Source organism: Lissotriton vulgaris, chromosome 2_1 (genome assembly GCF_964263255.1).
Source record: "Lissotriton vulgaris chromosome 2_1, aLisVul1.2, whole genome shotgun sequence".
Lineage (NCBI taxonomy): Eukaryota > Metazoa > Chordata > Amphibia > Caudata > Salamandridae > Lissotriton > Lissotriton vulgaris.
This window is the reverse complement of record NC_141687.1, coordinates 1,444,562,988-1,444,578,489: the sequence shown is the minus strand read 5'-3', so window position 1 is coordinate 1,444,578,489 and position 15,502 is coordinate 1,444,562,988. Positions and strand designations below refer to the sequence as shown.

General features: G+C 48.1%; 1 protein-coding gene across 1 annotated transcript in view; it reads left to right on the top strand.

The window, feature by feature from the left end:
* The window catches only part of LOC147732729 (NXPE family member 4-like), a 465,136-nt gene that overhangs the window by 200,253 nt on the left and 249,381 nt on the right, over positions 1–15,502 (top strand). The window lies entirely within an intron of this gene.

The window sequence follows — 15,502 nt, the reverse complement described above, 5'->3', positions numbered from 1 at the left end:
TCAACCATGAAGCTTCCCCGGGCGCGCGCTTGGTCTCGCAAAGGCTTTAAAGCTTGAGGGCAATCTGCTTACCCGTCCCCCTGGTGTTTATGGCTTTTCTCGCTCGCTAATGCGCTTTTTTTCCCTCCCACCCTTCCTTTGATATCCGCCGTGCATGGCCTTTGCCTGTCGCCTCTCTGTCCTTCACAGCCCCTCTCTATCGTGGAATCTCAAATTCGGGACTACATCTTCAAAACAAGCCTGTATATGTTAACACTTGCAATTGGAATCCTTTCTTTCTTTCCTTTCATTCTTTCTTTCCTTCTTTTCTTTCCTTCCTTCCTTTCCATCCTTTCTTGCCTTCCTTTTCTTTCTTCCATTCCTTCCGTCCTTTCCTCCCTCCCTGTCATTCCTTTCTTTCTCTCCTTCCTTCTTCCTTCTTTCTTTTGTTCTTTCTTTCTTTCTTCCCTTCCCTTCCACATTATCACTCAGCACCACCACAGCACCATTGAGCACCACCACAGCACCACTCAGCACCACCACAGCATCACTCAGCGCTACCGCAGCATCACTCAGCGCCAATCCAGCATCACTCAGCACCACCACATCATCACTCGGCACTACCCCAGCATCACTCAGCGCTACCCCAGCAACACTCAGCACCACTACAGCACCACTCAGCACCACCAGAGCAACACTCAGCCCCACCCCAGCATCACTCAGCACCACAACAGCACCTGTCAGCACCACCACAGCATCACTCAGCACCACCACAGCATCACTCAGCGCCACCCCAGCATCAGTCAGCACCACCACAGCATCACTTAGCGCTACCCCAGCATCACTCAGCACCACCACAGCACCACAACAGCAACACTCAGCGCCGCCCCAGCATCACTAAGCGCCACCACAGCACCACTCAGCACCACCACAGCATCACTCCGCACCACCACAGGACCACTCAGCATCACCACATCATCACTCAGCGCTACTCCAGCATCACTCAGCACCACCACAGCACCACTCAGCATCACCCCATCATCACTCAGCGCTACCCCAGCATCACTCAGCACCACCATCATCCTTTCTGTGATGGAGGAACTGCGCAGGGGGGCCGATGCTAACATCTGTCAGGCCCTGGTCCTCCTGGATTTGTTGGCCGCCTTTGACACGGTCGACCACAACATCTTGGTCGACCGTGTCAAAGAGGCTGGCATCCAGGGCACCGCCCTAGACTGGGTCCGGTCTTTTCTGACCCAACGCCATCAAGCAGTCAGGCTGTCCCAGTTCTCTGCCACTCAGGCCGAATTGACCTGCGGAGTCCCAGAAGGGTTCTTCCCCATCCCCTCTTCTTTTTAATCTGTACCTTTCCCCGCTAATCCGTTCCCTTCGTCAGTTCAATGTCACCGCGTTTAATTACGCGGATGACATTCAATTAGTTTTCACCATTGACTCCACTGATGAATCCATTTCCACTTTTCAAAACACTCTTTGCTTTATCAGTAACTGGATGAGCTCAAACCACCTGAAGCTCAACCCCGACAAGACCGAGCTGGTTCTTGTCGGGGGACCCTCTAATCCCTGGCATCCTTCCTTTTGGCCTGCTAGCCTTGGCAGCCCTCCCTGTCCCGTCAACTGTGCCAAAAGCTTAGGAGTCGTCATTAGAAGTGACCTTTCTATGACGCCCCAGATAAGCGCGGTAGTATCCTCAAGCCACTTCCAACTCAGGAAAATACGCAAAATCTCTCGCCTACTTACACCTGAGGCTCTTACCTTGACCATGCTTGCGCTAGTCATGTCTAGGCTTGACTATGCCAATGCACTATATGTAGGTATTCCTGCTTATCAACTTAGGAGGCTACAGTTGATCCAACATCAGGCCGCCCGCCTGATTTTTCACCAACCTAGAGATCAACATGTCCGCTCCCTTTTAAAAAGTCTTCACTGGCTACCGATATCTGCCCGCTGCAAATTTAAGCTTGGTTGCATTATTTCCAAATCCCTAGCAGGTCACGGTCCCCTTTTCATCTCTTCCCTTCTTCACCCGCATGTCACTTCCCGCACTCTTCGGTCATCCCAGATGGCCCTGTTATCAGTTCCTAGATTCAAGAGGAAAAAACACGGTGGCCTCAGGTTCTCATTCCTCGCCCGACTTTTTGGAATTCCCTACTTCTTCCCCTAAGGTTGCCCTCTCCTTATCCCAAGTTTAGATCCTCCCTCAAAACTTTTCTCTTCACTGAGCCCTACAATTAGCTGCTGTTTCTTGTCTCTTCATCTGCTCTCTCTGTTATAGCGCCAAGGAACCTAATGGTGTTAGTTGCGCTAAAAAGTTTATTTAACATAACATAACATAACCACCACATTATCACTCAGCACCACCACATTATCACTCAGCACCACCACAACACCACTCAGCACCACCACAGCATCACTCAGCACCACCACAGCACCACTCAGCACCAACACAGCACCACTCAGCACCACCACATTATCACTCAGCACCACCACATCATCACTCAGCACCACCACATTATCACTCAGCACCACCACATTATCACTCAGCACCACTACAGCATCACTCAGCGCGACCCGATCATCACTCAGCACCACCACAGCACTGCTCAGCGCCACCCCAGCATCACTCAGCACCACCACAGCACCACACAGCATCACCACATATTCACTCAGCGCTACCCCAGCATCACTCAGGACAACCACATTATCACTCAGCACCACCACATTATCACTCAGCACCACCACAGCACCACTCAGCACCACCAAAGCATCAATCAGCACCAACACAGTACCACTCAGCACCACCAGAGCACCACTCAGCACCACCACAGCACCACTCAGAACCACCGCAGCATCACTCAGAGCCAGCCCAGCATCACTCAGCACCACCACAGCACATCTCAGCACACCACAGCACTACTCAGCACCACCACAGCATCACTCAGCACCACCACAGCACCACTCAGCACCACCACAGCATCACTCAGCACCACCACAGCATAACTCAGCACCACCACAGCATCACTCAGTGCCACCCCAGCATTACTCAGCACTAACCCCAGCATCACTCAGTACCACCTCATTATCACTCAGCATCACCACAGCACCATTCAGCACCACCACAGCATCACTCATCACTACCACATTATCACTCAGCATCACCACAGCACCACTCAGCACCACCACAGCATCACTCAGCACCACCACAGCACATCTCAGCACACCACAGCACTACTCAGCACCACCACAGCATCACTCAGCACCACCACAGCACCACTCAGCACCACCACAGCATCACTCAGCACCACCACAGCATAACTCAGCACCACCACAGCATCACTCAGTGCCACCCCAGCATTACTCAGCACCACCCCAGCATCACTCAGTACCACCTCATTATCACTCAGCATCACCACAGCACCATTCAGCACCACCACAGCATCACTCAGCACCACCACAGCATCACTCATCACTACCACATTATCACTCAGCATCACCACAGCACCACTCAGCACCACCACAGCATCACTCAGCACCCCCACAGCATCACTCAGCCCCTCCACATTATAACTCAGCATCACCACAGCACCACTCAGCACCACAACAGCATCACTCAGAACCACCACAGCATCACTCAGCACCACCACAGCAGCACTCAGCACCACCACAGCATCACTCAGCGCCACCCCAGCATCACTCAGCACCACCACAACATCACTCAACACCACCACAGCATCACTCAGCACCACCACAGCACCACTCAGCATCACAACAGCACCACTCAGCACCACCACAGCATCACTCAGCGCCACCCCAGCATCACTCAGCACCACCACAGCACCACTCAGCACCACCACAGCACCACCACAGCATCAATCAGCACCACCACAGCATCATTCAGCACCACCACAGCACCACTCAGCACCACCACAGCATCACTCAGCACCACCCCAGCATCACTCAGCACCAGCACATTGTCACTCATTATGACCACAGCACCACTCAGCACCACCACAGCATCACTCGGCACCACCACAGCACCACTAAGCACCACCACAGCATCACTCAGCACCACCCTAGCATCACTCAGCACCACCACAGCACAACTCAGCACCACAACAGCAACACTCAGCACCACCACAACATCACTCAGCGCCAACCCAGCATCACTCAGCACCATCACTGCCTCACTCAGCGCCACCCCAGCATCACTCAGTGCCACCACAGCATCACTCAGCGCTACCAAATCATCACTCAGCACCACCACAGCACCACTCAGCACCACCACAGCACCACTCATCGCCACCCCAGCATCACTCAGCGCCACCACAGCATCACTCAGCGCCACCACAGCATCACTCAACACCACTACAACATTACTCAGCACCACCACATTATCACTCAGCACCACCACAGCACCACTCAGCACCACCACAGCACCACTCAGCACTACCACAGCATCACTCAGCACCACCACAGCATCACTCAGCACCACCACATTATCACTCAGCATCACCACAGCACCACTCAGCAGCACCACAGCATTACTCAGCACCACCACAGCATCCCTCAGCACCTCCACATTATCACTCAGCATCACCACAGCACCACTCAGCACCACCACAGCATCACTCAGCACCACCACAGCATCACTCAGCACCACCACAGCATCACTCAGCACCACCACAGAATCAATCAGCACCACCACAGCACCACTCAGCACCACCACAGCATCACTCAGCAACACCAAAGCACCACTCAGCACCACAACAGCATCACTCAGCACCACCACAGCACCACTCAGAACTACCACAGCATCACTTAGCACCACCACAGCACCACTCAGCACCACCACAGCATCACTCAGCATCACCCCAGCACCACTCAGCACCACCACAGCACCACTCAGCACCACCACAGCACCACTCAGCATCACCACAGCATCACTCAGCACCACCACAGCATCACTCAGCACCACCACAGCACCACTCAGCACCACCACAGCATCGCTCAGCACCACCCCAGCATCACTCAGCACCACCACAGCAGCCCTCAGCACCACCACAGCACCACTCAGCACCACCACAGCATCACTCAGTGCCAACCCAGCATCACTCAGTACCACCACAGCATCACTCAGCGACACCCCAGCATCACTCAGCGTGACCACAGCATCACTCAGCGCCACCACAGCACCACTCAGCACCACCACAGCACCACTCAGCACCACCCCAGCATCACTCAGCACCACCACAGAATCACTCAGCACCACCACAGCATCACTCAGCACCACCACAGCATCACTCAGCACCACAACAGCATCACTCAGCGCCATCCCAGCAGCACTCAGCACCACCACAACACCACTCAGCTCCACCACAGCACCACTCAGAGCCTCCACAGCATCACTCAGCACCACCACAGCACCACTCAGCACCACCACAGCATCACTCAGCACCACCACCACAGCACCAATAAGCACCACCACAGCATCACTCAGCACTACCACAGCATCACTCAGCACCACCACAGCACCACTCAGCACCACCACAGCATCACTCAGCACCACCCCAGCATCACTCAGCACCACCACAGCAGCCCTCAGCACCACCACAGGTTATAGGTGTCACATTTGCGAAAGTTATAACTATTGGCATTGTAAATGACAGAGCTATTAATTTAGCTATTTTCAAAACCAACACATAAATAAAAAAAATTGTCATTTACAAGACCAATAGCTCAAACGTTCCTAATGCGAGACCTATTGCACTGCAAATGCTCGTTTCTTTAATCTGCGTTTTTTTTCCCTCCCCGTATGTTGTTTCTCTCTCTACCCACTGCCTCCTCACCCCCCCTCTCCAACCCCAACACACTATAGATGGCAGTGGCGAAGGAGACACTGCATTTCTGGGGAGGGGGAACAGGGACAACCTTGTAGACTTTCTAGTGACCCTATACAAAACGCCCGTTGCATGAGATCATACGCCTGTTAAACTAATACAACTACATAATGTTGAAGTGAAATTTTGAGAAAAGCCAGTCATGTAGTCACAGTTTGCAAGTATGCTTTATTGTTATTTATATTTACAAAGTGATTAGACCAAAGGCCAGATGTACAGCCCTTTTTTGAGGCCGCAAACGGGAACGCAAAAAAAGGGTAATGGCATGTGCAAATGCAATTTTGCGAGACGTTGCCCACTAGAGGAAACTGCTGATTTAGCTTATGGGGAGAGCAGTCCTCTTTAAGATGATGTCGCTACCACGAATACTCTATGTCGCACAGAACACCCCTTTTCCAATTACCGACAAGTTCTATAAAGATGTGGACAGCGAATTATGCACAGTTCTGTGGAATGGGGGGTGCGAGAATAGTATTACAAAATTACAGAAAGGAGTGTACGAGGGGAGTGTACGAGGGAGGTCTGGCCATTCCCAATCTGCAAAAGTATTACTGGGCCGCACACTTAATGGTCATAAATGACTGGGTATTCGCAGATAGGACCGACCAGGCCTACAGCGTGGATCACTGGTCAATGGGGACCGGTGGGTATCTGCGAGCGCTAAATAGTGGGGGAAAAAGGTGAAATGCCATCCCATACACAGATAAGAGTGAACATATGGAGGAAGGCCAATCGATATTTGGGCTGGGATAGTAGATTAACAGAACAAACCCCCTTATGGGACAGTGAATCAATTCAGTAAGTGGGTAGGCTGCAGGGCTTTAATAAATGGAAACTTATAGATATAGTGCATCTGGAAGAAGTGGCGGAGACAGGCCATGCTCACATTCCCCAAATTGCAGAAAGAATATTAGTTAGAGGATACCGAACACTACAGGTACCTGCAGATAAAACATGCACTGGGTAGAAACCTTAGAAGGGGGAATAGGTACCCGAATATAGTCCTCTAGAAGACAGATTACTACTGGACCCCATCCCGGAAAAAAGCATTATCGTGCAACTATAAGAATATTATTAAAACGCTCCGGACCTCCTCGTGCAGCTGAGGGAGGCAAGGGAATCCGATGTGGTCCTGCTGAAGGACGACGATTGGCTGGAGGTGGTGCAAAGCCCTAGAAGGAGCAATCGGGGCAAGGCTCAGAATGCTTCAATTCCGAATCATACACAGATCTAACTCCACCAGGGTGCTCATTTTCAAGATGGGGTGCATACTTACAGAAAATTGCCAGAGGGGGTGCAATCAGAGGGGTACCTTCTTTCATATCATTTGGGAGTGCCCGATCATGCAGCGGAACTGGCGGGGGTGACGCAAATAATGTCGGAGGTAGTGGGTCAAGAAGTATTGATGGATACCAGGTGGCATGTTGTAACATCCTTCACTCTCTGGTTTACACTGTGTGACATCATGTATTCCATCTGGTTACCACAGTTACTAGAATGTATGCTTTCAAGCTGAGTTGGTTAATACTTTGAGCTTGGATGAGATCTGGATGTGTCTCAGGGTTCTGAATTCATTTGGAATGATACTTGTGAATCTGAATTTCAGACATTAAAAAAAGGACTTGAAAAAGCGCCTAATCTTAGAAGTTTTGACCCTCAAAAGATTTCCATCCTTACTACTGATGCCAGTCTCAAGGGTCTTGGAGCTGTCCTCCAACAAGAGAATGACGGAGTCTTAGAGACCATTATGTTTGCCTCACGTGGTCTTAAGGACCCTGAGACTCGCTATTCTGTTATTAAACGGGAGGGTCTGGCTGTGTTTTGGTCTGTCAAGAAGTTCAAGAAATTCTTGTGGGGAAGCAAGTTCATAATCAAAACTGATCACAAACCTTTGTGTGAGATTTTCGCCAAAAAGGGTATTGATCTAGTATCCAGCAGAATAACTAGATGGGTGATTGCTCTTCAAGAATTTAATTTCACAATAAAATATATCCCAGGGGTGCAGAATTGTGTTGCTGACACCTTGTCAAGACTGGTTGATGTTTCACAGGACATACCTTTAGAAGATGACTATGAAGAGGATAAATATCAGGTTTGCCCTGTATCCGTTGAGGTCATTGATGAATCTGAATGGCGCTCTAAACTATCTTCTGATCCTGTTCTCTCTGACGTGATGTCTCTCTTGGAGAAGGGTTGGCATTCTAAGAAACAGGGATCTACTGAGTGTGCGAAATTCTGGGGAGTCAAGGATGAATTGGCTGTGTGTAATGATCTTTTGGTTCGTGGGACTAGATTAGTTCCTCCGTCTGAACTACGTTAGAACATCATTGACCTGGCGCATGAGTCACACTCTGGTATGACAAAAACTAAGGCAAGGGTTCGCTCATCCTACTGGTGGCCTGGCATGGATTTGCACATTGAGCGTGTCATTAGAGATTGCGTTGTCTGTAATCTTAGTGATAAATCCAAAGTTGTTAGAGTGCAACCTATGATCATTAGGGATCTTCCTGGTGCTCCGTGGAAAGAGGTCTCGTTTGATATCCTTGGTCCTATTTACACCAATGGGCAGCAAATTTTCATTTTTGTTTTAATGGATTTATTTTCTAGATGGCCTGAGATTCATTTCACTTCCAACATTGAGACCAGCTGTGTTATAAAATTCTTAGAGTCCCTATTTGCAAGGGAAGGCTTTCCTCAATCCATCCTCACCGATAATGGGGTTCAATTGGTTTCCAGGGAAATGGAGTCTTTCCTACTTAGGTGTGGGATAAATCATAAGAAATGCGCCCTTTACCACCCAGAAACCAATGGAATGGTGGAGAGATTCAACAAAGTGCTCAAAGAAACTATCTCTTGGGCTAAAGGGGCAGGTCTCAATTGGAAAGAACAAGTTTTAAAAAAAGTGGAGAATTATAGATTCACTCCTCACACTTCCACTGGTAAATCACATATGTCCTATTTAGAGGAAGGTCACCTTGTACTTTCTTAGAACCAACTTGGGTGAGGGATTTGAGTGATGAAATTGCCCATTGCTCTAAAGATAGTGATTCAAATGATGAACTCAATTGGCGTGAGAAAGAGATTTTGAACTCTTCTAACAGGAAGCTCTACTTCGATTCCAAACATCCTGTTAAAGCAACGCCTGTAAAAGTTGGTGACATGGTAGTTGTTAAGCTTCCTGGTAAAAAAATCAAATTCTCTGAGCCTATAAAGGTAATAAAAGTCTTTAAAAATGCTGTGAGAACCCTAGATCACAGAATATGGAACTTAAATAGAATTTGTGTCTTATCTGGAAATCTTCAACCTCCTGTTCTTGATATTAGGACGGATGTTGACGGTTCCCGGCTTGACACCAATCATGAGGTTCCTAAAGTGCTTCGACACTCTTCAAGGTCAATCAAGAAACCTTCTCATTTAAAAGACTATGTGTCTTAACAAAAGTATTGTTGTTTATCTCTTGTTTCATAACTTTTGTTTTTTTTTGGTTTTTGCTCTAACCTTTTCTTTTTATGGGGGGAAGATGTGTAACATCCTTCACTCTCTGGTTTACACTGTGCGACATCATGTATTCCATCTGGTTACCACAGTTACTAGAATGTATGCTTTCAAGCTGAGTTGGTTAATACTTTGAGCTTGGATGAGATCTGGATGTGTCTGCTTTTATCTCCAATAAACCTGAACTTCATCTCAACTTAATCCTGTGTCTGCTGCTTACTTCTCAAGAAACCAGGATCTTACACATGTGTTATTTATAACAGGGGAACAGACGTTGCCAAAATACCAGCGAATTTTGCTGGTGGTGGCGGCATTGGTGACCAAAAGAAATATTGGAGGGGTGTGGGGAGCAGTACAGCCACCGACAGTGAAACGTTGGAAGAGGGATATGGACTGGTGCCTAGAGTGACCAACCGTCCGTAAATTTCACGGACCGTCCGTAAATTGGACCTCACGTCCTTTGTCCGTGAGGATCCTTTTTACGGATGCCTTTTGTCCGTAATTTTTCTCCTTGCAGGGAACAGAGCTGTTCCCTGTGAGAGGCCTCTGCTCCCTGATGGGGCGCCTCGCACTCCACCTCGGAGCACAAGAGCAGCCCCACCCCCCATTGCCATTCTGTATGAGGCTGATTGCCACATACAGAATGACAATGGGCCCGTCTGAAGTGTTACTGCATGGTGAGCCTCTTCCTGCCTTGGTCTAGGGCAGCGTACTTTGTTAGATGATAGGAATGTGCAAACACGCAAATGTGGCTACAGAATCCAGTTCATTCAAAGAAGCTGGTGAAACAAGTTGAAAAGAAGAGGCTTGGGCTAGAGTGCTTTCAGTCTCATCATTTTAGAAAAGTACAGTTTAAATATTATTTTCAACAAAGCCATGGTTGCAGCATTTTTTATTTTATGCATCTAACAGCCATTGACAAAGCCAATAGTGCTGGCTTGTTGTAGGTGTAACATTACTTGTTATTTATCTGGATACAATGACAGAACAGGCAAAATACCAGTGTGGCGGCTCACTATGCTAAACACAGATTTTTAGCTTAGGTGTTTTAAGCCCCGCTCTTAATTACATCGAACACCCCCTTTTGAGAGACCCTCTTCCTTTTTTCATCCCGCTTAAAGCCTTGGAAACAACACCATGTCACAGTCACCTCACGTCCTAGCACTGTGCATCATGCATGACTCATGACTTCCACTTTTTCAGATTGCCTATGTGCAGGGGCATAGTGAACACTCCCCCACCCCATCCCTTGCTTTAGGAACTACAGGGAGGGTGATATTCTTGATGGGCCTCTTCTGTCTGGAACTTCTCAGACAAAGGCTCAGCTCATAATTAATATGAAAATGTGGGGGAGTAAGTAAGTGAAAGGATGGTTGGATGGATTGCTGAATGGATGATTGAAAGGGTGAATAGATGGATAATTAACGAAAGGATGGATAGATGAGTGAAAGGGTGGATGATCGGTAAGTGAATGGGTGGATGGATGAGTGAAAGGATGGATGAGTGATAGGGTCAATGGATGGATTCATGAATGGATGAGTAGAAGGATGGGTGGATGGATGGAAGGATGGATGGCTAAGTGAAAGGGTCAATGGAGAGAGAAAGGGAGGATGGGTGGATAGCTGAAAAGGTGAATGGGTGGAAGGATGTGTGCCTGGATGAGCAAATGAAAGGATAGCTGGATGGGTGAAAAGTTAAATGGCTGGATGGAAGAGTGGATGGATTAGTGTACGGATGGATAGGGTGAAAAGGTGGGTGAATGGATGATGGAAAGTGTGGATGGCGGAATGGATGAGTGAAATGATGTCTGGAATGATACACAATAGATAGGTTTGCAAATGTATGAATATGTTAGGATATAAATGGGATTACTTATATACTATGCGCGACCTCCTTTGATGTATCTGTAAAACTTACCTTATGTCCCGAAATTTTGTCCTGAATTTTGACCCCCTGTCCTGAATTTTTGTCCTGAATTTTGACCCTTTGTCCTGAATTTTTACACTCACTGTCCTGAATTTGTACCCATGACAGTTGGTCACCCTACTGGTGCTGCGCAGCCGAAAAAACAGTATACGAAGGCAGGGGGTGTCCCAAGAAATGGGAAAAGGTGTGGCAGCAATGAGAAGTATACAGGGGTACCTGGGAGACACCTGGAGGCACAGAGTGGGAGGGGGAGGTGGGTAGGGATGTGTCGAGAGGAGAACCTGACTGAACAGCTGAAGGGGTTATAACGTTCAAATGCTACAGGACATGTACCACCAGATTATGATGTATTAATAAAATTGACTAGCAAGATGTTGTGTATTGAAACTGACAAATGTTCAATAAAAAGAAGTAAAAAAAATATATAAAACGTTTGGAAAACATATTTAAATATTATGCAATGAATACAAATCCTCCGAAGTAAGCAGATAGTTCGGTAAATAAGCACCATATTCGGATAATTCAATTGGCCAAAATATGACTTTTCAATGTTTTTTTATTTATTCCGAAATGATCTCTTCTGTCCATCCTTCTGGCATTGAGCGCTAGGCAGTGCATTTGACAAGACCAATGCTGCTCACGGCGAGCAGGGTGGAACGGCTTGGAGCATGAGGTGTGGCTGAGCGGCTCCATACCATCTCACCTGATTTGGCAGCAGTGGGCTTAGGGCGCCACTCTTCTCCTGCTCAGCCTCCTCCACGCCCCTCCGGACCCCACCTGAGACAAAGGACCGGGCTGTCCCACTGGCTCGCTCCCCCTGCTGGCACGGGGTAGCTCGACGTGTTGTTGGTGGCTGGGTCTGGGTGCGGGGGTTGTGCCCATTACGGGGTCCCAGGCAGAGCTGGAGAGCCCGGCTAGGAGGAGAAGAGGCCACTGCATCCTGCGAGCTGTCCAGGCACTGTGTGACCACCACAGCTACTGCAAATGTTACAGAGAGATCCCAGGCTTAGCCCTGAACCCCCCATTCCCTCCCACCCCCACCCTAGCCCCCCACACAGGGCTCAGAGAGACCACACTCCCTAACCCCTGCAGAATCCTACATACAGCACTACAGCATTCTCTGGAATAGCAGGGGCTGCTGTACTGAGCAGTATAACATTATGGGGGAAAATGTGCATGCTGGACAAGTAATTTCAAATAAAAGTATTCTTGACAAAATATAATTTCTCATCCTCACCTAGTACTTGTAAACCCTTTTTTGTATTTTTACAAGTTGTGTTATTTAATCGGGTGTTCATATAAAGTACTCTAATGGCCAATGGGTCGAATTCGAGCTATATAAAAACTGAAAAAAAAGTTGCATGCAGTCGCTGGGACCTGTAACAGTCTAGCAAACGTCTAAATAAATGCATGAATTTGTTTTAGAACCATTTGTCGTGAAAATAAAACCTGCTCACATTTGGTTGACTCCTCGTCGCAATTCTCCCAAGGTCTATTTTCATTCCACCCACAACGGACATTCATGAACTTGTTCATTACTCATTGGGTATTTTATAGCGCCTATGCCTTTCACATGCTGACCACTTCAGAGCGCTGGGCAATGGATAATGCGATAGGGTGAATATTGCTAACATAAGGCTCCTTCTGGTGAGGACTCCAAAATGGCAATGTCTCCTCGGGTCCATTGAGGGCTTCGAGCATGGAAAGCAAATTGTTCCACCCTGGTGAGGTGGTTCAGACCTGTGGAGGGGGTCCTTTCTTCTGACTTTCATGTATAAAAGCAGCTTTGAAGATCAGAGTTATCAGGTCTTCCTTTAACTTGTGTTAATTTGATGACCATCTCTACACTGAGTCCCTCCTGGCTTGTATAATTTAGATGTTGGCATTTTGAGGGTTCTTTTTCCATGCCTTTTTAAAACCCGGGCTCTCTTTGGCACAGTCGGGCAGTGTACTCAGATTATGGGCTGCCTACAGGCACCTAGCAGGTGGTCAGCTTGACCGAATCCATCGGTGACTTGGGAGAAGATCAAACAAATAAGTACTTCCCAAGGCCTCCTTCCTACTCTAGAAATGAAAGTGTTCATGTAGCCAGGAGTCACTGAACCAGTTTGAATTTGCCAACATTACTTCAACAGTAATTAGAAATTAAATATGGGGTCTCTGTATTGATGTATTCGAATCATGGCTGAACGGGACTGCAAGTCTGAAAACAGCACATTTTAAAAGAAAGATGTAGGATAAAGCCTTTTTTGTATGGTCACCCCACACACTATGTGCTTCCATAAATCCACGTGTGATTGGAACCTCCTTGTTCGCTTCTTGTACCCCTGTCGGGTCCGAGGAGGTATGGACTGGCGAGGCCAAGTCCAGGGCCGGCCCAGCTGCATGGTGGAGCCCTTTGCTAGGAGATCCTTGATGTTGGCGTCTTTTTTGGGTCGGGTTGATATCATTGTATCTGTCTCTGGTGTCACTTCTCGGATGTGGTCTGTTCTATGTGCTTCTGTCCTCACCTCCAGCAGGCCAACGAGCCTCCACACCCACACTCCGGTGGGGGCACCTCCACTCAATGTTGGTTGTGAGTCTGGAGAGCACCCAGACAGATCCTGTCCACAGGGGTGACCCCCTTCCCATCCACTAGTCTTGTAATACCCAGACCAAGGCACTTAATATTCAGGAGTGAGTAGGGGGGAACTCTGCATGTGACCTGTCCCTGACGGTTCCCAATGCTGACCTCCTTTTATATGCACCTCCGAGTCATCTGGTACTCTCCCACCTCTCAGCTGTGGCAATAGAGTGCTTGTTACTTCATGCTGTATCAGACCAGGCTTGCAAAGCCCCATGCTCTGTCCCTCCAAGCTGAACTCCTAATGTGGTGGTGCATTGACCTAGGAGTCTCCTGTTTGTTTGGTGTCTCCTCTAGCTAGGTTTTCAAGCACCGCTGGCTTTGCCAGGTGCTGTCACTGGAGCCATGGCTGTCTGCAGGGGAGTCCTCCCTGTGTTCTGTGTTCTCTGATGCGGGACTGCAGCTTGGTCATCTGCCACCCCCACCTCCAACTTGCTGTCCTGCGGTGGAGTGGTCGGTCAACCCCAACGGGATCTCGCCACACTGGTATAACATGGAGGAGAGGCAAAAGGTCTGGTCTGCACTGCTCAACTGCCCCCGCACACCCGCTCTTGCCACTATGCCACTGTCTGAACGCTCGAGATCAGAGGAGAGGGTTTTAAGTGTACGGGTTCTATAGGCGCTCTAGCAAAGTGAACGTGAGTATGTATTGCTCAATAGTACTGGTACAGGCAGGGAGGGGAGACCCTCGAAAAAAACCCTCAATTAGAGCGCGATAAATACACTCTTACAACTTAAATACACAATCCTGCGCACTCAATGAGAATCACAACATCAATGTGTCAGTAAATTCAAATTAACACAATAAGAAAGTCTTGTCCAGCGTCATTTTCATTGGAGGTTCGTGTGTCTCTCCTTTTATTTGATCAGCAGATAGGATAATTTAAATACATCCAGCCGACACGTGTTTCGTTGTAGGACTGTACATAAACAGACACTACAACTCTTCAGGGCTTAATTGCTGAGATGTAAATCCAAAGGCCCAGTTCCGGTGATAATTCTAACCCGGAAGGGTAACCTTATGTTGTATGCACACGAAATCAGTCGCCACAGGTTTTCTCAAATGCACACTGTGTACTGCCAATATTCGATCCTTAGGTTCAAAATTATAACTCGAGTCCGTGTCACTCCAATGAGTAAGAACATCCAATTTGCCATAAACGTAACCACGGGTGCGTGTGTTACGTAATCCTTCGGCAGAATTGCCCTCGCGCAACTGGCTTCTCTGACCCGGAAGTGAATCGGGTCAGAGACGCCAGTTGGCCGAGAGTTATAATTTTGAACCTAAGGATTGAATATTGATTTTTCTATTTTAGCACAATGGCGATGGAGTATCCTTACTGTCAAGATACAGTTCCACACATGATTATATGCAGGCAGACCATTAGTGTAATTTTGGCAGAGACAACCCAATTAGGATTGGCACACTTAGCCATTTTTTTACTGTACAGGTACAGTAAAAAAGAAATAATTCCTCAACTCTTGCCATGGGAAGTGACTCCCATGGCGAGGGGTGCAATATCTTTTTTATTTTAAAACAAAATCACTTGTGTGATTTTCATTT